This window comes from Hoplias malabaricus, chromosome 2 (genome assembly GCF_029633855.1).
Source record: "Hoplias malabaricus isolate fHopMal1 chromosome 2, fHopMal1.hap1, whole genome shotgun sequence".
Classification (NCBI taxonomy): domain Eukaryota; kingdom Metazoa; phylum Chordata; class Actinopteri; order Characiformes; family Erythrinidae; genus Hoplias; species Hoplias malabaricus.
This window is the reverse complement of record NC_089801.1, coordinates 63,105,755-63,111,754: the sequence shown is the minus strand read 5'-3', so window position 1 is coordinate 63,111,754 and position 6,000 is coordinate 63,105,755. Positions and strand designations below refer to the sequence as shown.

Below are 6,000 nucleotides of genomic sequence, written 5' to 3'. Positions count from 1 at the left end.
TGATATGAAATGTGTGGTCTAAACTAATTCAAATAATGGGCTCTATACATGGCATAATTGTAGGCAGTTTACAGTAAAAGGAATAATAAGTGGGTGGTGACAGAACAAGATGAAATGAATTTCCTTCAAAGGGGGTTGATGGGCTCTCCCTCAGAGATGGGGTCAGAAGCTCAGTCATTTAGGAGAGGCTGAGAGGAGAGCTGTTGCTCCTCCACATCCAGTGGATCCAGCTGAGGTGGCTCAGGCATCTGATTAGGATGCCTCCTGGAAGCTCAGGGAGGTGGCTGGGGAGAGGGAAGCTGCCCTTGCAACCCCACCGTTGATTAAGCAGTGGAGAATTGATTATAGTCAAATAAGCTTTTGTGTTTTTTTTCTCCAATATCTGAAGCTATTGTAATTTCTAAGAGTGAACAGACACAAAATAAGAATGGAAATATTGTCCCTCAGTGGGAAAATTCCAGTGCAACAGCAGAAAGCGACAGGCAGTTTATTCACACAACCACACATACGTGTGTGCATGTATATATGCACACACACAGAATTAAGAGTAACATACTATACAGCCAGGGCAAAATTACAAACTAAATATACTGTGGAGTAATTAAAAAGGCTTACTGCCATCCTAAGGACTGTGCAACTGAGTAGGACAATTTAAGAAATATGTATATATACATTAAAAAAATACTTTCAATATTAACAACATGACATTGATTTTATATAGAGAATGCTTTCAGTAAAAACACAATAAAAATAGTAATGGTAAAAAATGCATTTTGAATCTATATTTTACCAAGCAGTAAAACAAACATGTCAAGTATTGCATTGGGCTAGGGAGTCAAAAGTTACTCTGCTTCCATATTCGTTTCATCTTCCTTGCCTTCTTGGCAACATATAGGTAACAGAGTTTCTCTCTTGTCCTTCTAGTGTCGCACTTCATGTGGAGATGCAAAGACTGCAAGAGTGTGTTTTCCAGAAGATCTGAATTGCTCAAGCACTACAAACTAAACCATAGGCATTATGGACGGGGCTATTCATATCCATGCACATATTTAAGTTGCGCATGTAGATTCAAGACCCGGAATGCTTTACTGAGCCATTTATCAAGAAATCATCCAGTGAAACAAACAGTTACCAAAGACTTAACCAGATCCAAATGCCCCATTTGTGATTTTAATCAACTTTCCCATTGAGAGAGATTTTTTTCAACATATATTTCAACATCTCAGGAACAAAGCAACTGTCACGTGTGTGTTTCAGGACTGTGTTTATCAAAGAAATACTTACGAGAACTACAAAAGTCATAAATACAGAAAACATTCCGGCACTAGCAATGCATTTAAGACTGGGATTACTGAACAGAAACAATTAGACTGTGGTGAAGAATTTTGTGCTAGTGCTGGTAGTGATATTTTTGATCAGGAAAGTACTGTAGAAGATAATCCAGATCACACACTTAACAAAAATGATTCTGAAAACCTAGAGAGAGATATTGAACTTAAACTTGCATCAGTTCTTCTGAAGTTAGAAAGCAGTTTTCTTGTGTCAAATGCAGCTATTGATGAACTATTGCAGGAGTTAAACTATTTAATTGGTTCTTTGTCCCTGCCAGTTACATGCAGAACTATAACCCAAATACTACATGATCATCATTGCCAGTTTGACCAGTCAGTTGTTGAAAAACTTGCCAATGCCCCCTGTCAAACAAACCCTGTAAAAAAAGCAATAGGAGATAAAGGCTCCCTTTCTAGTGCTTGGAGATGAAAACAATTCTATAAAAGACATTTTAAAGTGGTAGAACCAGAAGAATATATTCTTGATTAAAAAAAAAAAAAGTCATTCCAGTATGAATCAATCCTAAAGTCTTTGCAGCAAGTCCTTGATTGTGAGGCTATCTTGGATCAGACTGATGATTTAAAGTGTGTGAATAAACTACTACAAAGATGTAGTGTTCATACATATAGGTCGTTCTGTGATGGGTCATTTTTCAGTGAAAATAAGCTTTTGTGTAAAGAGGAGAGCATTTCATTAATTTTGTATATTGATGATTTTGAAATATGCAATCTTCTTGGTACATCTAAATGGAAGCATAACATTTGTGGCATATACAGGATTCTTGGTAATTTGCCACGGGTGTAATTCTAACTTGTCTTCCATTTACCTGGCTGCTTTAATTAAAACCAATGATGTGCTATGGTTACGAGACGGTTTTAGAACCTTTACTTAACGAGCTTGTGATTTTGGAACAAGAAGGGGTGTCAAAGTTTGGGAGAGCTGTAAAAGGCACAGTTCAGTTGGTTGTTTGCAGATAATCTTGCTGCCCACAGCATTGGTGGCTTTGTAGAAACCCTTTTGTGCCCAATGATTCGAGGTAGGCTCTGGACCCACCGCGACCCTGAATTGGATAAGCGGATACAGACAATGAATTAATTAATGTTTTAACACAGGGGTGTCAAACCAAATCCACGGAGGGCCGTGTGGGTGCAGGTTTTCTTTCCAACCATGCAGAAGCCACACCTCATTCCACCTGTTTTTAATAATTGGATCTAATCAATAGATCTTGACTTTCAGTAGTGTGGGGCTTTTGCGTTGTTGAAAAGAACACCTGCACCCACACGGCCCTGCGTGGATTTGGTTTGACACCCCTGTTTTAACATATTGTTTACCCTATCCAGGACAGCAGCGGAGATGATGCCCAGATAGAACTCAAACAACTCACCATGGCAGTGTTTGTGATTTGGAAGGAGGACGAGGGATTGAAAGAACCCCCAGAAGACATTGGCATCGTCATTGAGGGAGTGGAGGTGTTGCATGACCTTACTTCAGTTGCCTCAGCATGTGCCCTGCTTCGGGGTTTGATATATGCCCTTAACCTGGCTTATCCAAAGGGACATTGTGCATATTAAAGCCACAAGTAATACAGAGTTTAATGGATAACAATTGTAACTGGCATTTCTACTGATGATGTTTTGATGAGCATTATCCTATTGGGAGTAGGTCCTTTTTTTGTTGACATTTTATAAAGATATATGATTTATCTCTTTGGTTTTGTGTGGACCAAACACAGGTTGGGGGGAGGGGGGCGTTTACAGAAGGAAAGTAGTAGCCTACTGCAGAGACACTTTCACAAAATTTTCTATTGGCATTTTTAAAATTTGGATCATGAGATTTTTGCAGTGTTTTTTGAAGGAATGTTAATGTTGATGTCTTAATGTTTACTATTCTGTCCTTTCCTCGTGTCGGTTAACTTAATTGTCAGACTTGGCTTAAAATAGGCACATCCGTGTTTGAAAGCTTTTTGCTCAAATATTTTTTTGGGTATTGTTTAGTGTGGTCTTGAAGATGTTAAAAATAGTCACTAATTCTATTATATTTTATGTCATGTTCTTAGCAAATCTTACGGTCTAGGAGTTTTTAGGATGACTTGTTAATTCTGAAAAACCTACAGAGTCCTGGAGAGCTACCATTATGCAACTTTCAGATAGACCCTATTTTGATATCACCTGAATCAAATTGCTGAATTCACACACCAGCAGACATTCAACTCAGCACAAGCATGGTAATGAGCAGTTCATTTGATTCATGTGTGTTGGAGATGGGATGCATCTGTAGTATGTTTAATGCACAAGAGTTTGTGAAAAATTAAGTTTGTGATGTTTTCACAATAAAATTTAAAAATTTTAAAATTTGTGCAATGTAGATTTATTATTTTAACCAAGTTGAATTTCTGAGTAGCGTAAAGGTTTTTTACTCCTATTTACAAAACTAAAATATGCTAAAAAAAAAAAACACTTTTAAAATTATTTAAATATAAGCTGTATTTTAAGTATAAAGTGAGTGATAATGTAATTTGGAATAGTTTAGTTTTTTAAGTTGGATCAAAATTTTTTGTTGACTTTCTATAAAATTAAGAGGGATTTAAATTTTTTATTTGAAATAAATAAATTGAGTTAGACTGACTTACAATTTTCAAGTTAAAAAACCTTAAAAAATTAAGTTGGATAAACTTAATTGAATTACTTGTTACCAATTGAAGCAATTCAGTTAAGTTGGATCAACTATTTTCTTTCTTCAGTGTACCACTGCAGTTCTGTTCCCAGCTACGCCTAAAGGTGTTCATCTGGCACTGACACCACTGCAGAGGAGGCAACAACACTACTTCAACAGAGGAACAAAAGCTCCTCCTGTGCTGCAGGCTGGTAACACAGTGCACATGGAGACAACTCAGGGGTGGTGACCTGCTGTAGTTGTTTCACTCTGAGATGAATCCAGATCCTATGACGTTGTAACAACATGAGGACAACAGTTTCATTGCAACAGGTGTCTCCTGAATCACACTGTACCAAGTCCCTGTGGAGTTTGTGTGTTGATTGTTGTGGTAAAACACTGCTGTATTTGTCTGTAGTTCGTTATAAAGAAACACTTCACCTGATCTGTCTGTTGCCACATATTTTTATTAAGCTTCCACTTCACATGAATCCCACAATACGATCACAATATAAACTAAAGAAGTAGTAGTTGATATTCATTTTTGAAATACTCTTTACATCCCAATAATGATTAGTAAAATGCTCTGACAACAGACTGTGCTCTAGATAAACCTTTTTCTTTTATCAATCTCATTAATATTAATATATAATATAATAATAATAAATATTTCTCTCTCTGTGTTTTTCTTGTTCTCCAAAAGGTGGTGCTGTTGAGTTGCACGTGGTGGATACAGAGAGAGATCCAGGTTTATGTTGGACATTTTTAAAATAATAAACTGTTGGTTGATGTCACACATTGTCCTTTCTTCCAGAAAGTATGTCTTTAACAGCGGTGGTCACTGAAATATTCTTCATAAATTCAGTTTCATTAGAAATATGTTCTCTATCAAAACGACTAATCCACAAAGTGAAATCCAAATTTGATGAAACTCAACTAATATCTTCTCTTTCCAGTGGGATTCAGATGAAAACTGTCAGCGGGTCATAACTCTGGTTCTGAACAGGTCTGTGAATGTTATTTTACACTGCTGTAGATCACTGACAGATCCTCAAATGTGGAGGTAGGAGACCTGCATCAGCAGAACAAACCGTGTGAGTTACCACAAACAGATATTTCAATAATAATCCAGTTCTAAACTGTTAGGAGAGACCAAGTACGTTTGATAAAGACAGTTCCTCTCACCAGATCTGACACTAGTAAACTGAGTGTCCTCTCCGCTCTTCTTTTTCACTTTATCAGGGCGGAGCTGGACAGTGGCGTACTGAACCTCCTCATCAGCCCCAGAGGCTTTAGGTGAAGAGCTTCCAGCATTCCTGGGGTTTCTGTCTCTCCGGGGGACAACACTGCCATAATGAACATCGTTCTCATTGGGCAGCTCTGGATCAGTCGATGTGTCACTGACTGGAGATCTCACTGCCACATCGCTGTAAAGATTTTCCTAAAGTGAGGAGTAGTGACCAACTGAATAAAGAATTTTGTTCCGATGCACTAGAAGGTGATTAAAAAAATTAAACCACGCATTTTACATTTAGTTCGATTTGGGTTACAGTAAGTGTCATGTTTCTCTACAGTAACTACTGCCTTTCAGCCATAGACTGGAGATTATTATCATTATTATTATTATTATTATTATTGGAAGCTAGATTGTTAGTGGTGTATGCTACATGTAGTAATGCTAAGTAAAATTAAGCATGTATTCTGAAATATAAATAATGCATTAATTATTTACTGCCATTGAACACAAAACTGATATAACTTTGTTGTAACTGATTCACCTGCTGTAGGTTTAATTCATCAGCTGAATTTCCTCTTCTCTTTCTCCTGAAGAGTAGTGAGAGTTATAATAACAAACCCAACATGAATATTCTGACTGATACAAACAGAAAACTCACACAATGGAAAAGTCCAAGTGAATCATGGGTAAAATAATCCATTAATATTCGGTTTCAAAGCATTATTTTCAGAGAATGGATCAGAAAAGATGTAAACACTCACCGTAAACATACAACAGCA

At 37.1% G+C, this 6,000-nt stretch overlaps 1 pseudogene; it reads right to left on the bottom strand.

The window, feature by feature from the left end:
- Nucleotides 1-5,773: 5,773 nt before the first annotated feature.
- Nucleotides 5,774-6,000, bottom strand: part of LOC136677804 (sialoadhesin-like) — an 86,108-nt pseudogene continuing 85,881 nt past the window's right edge.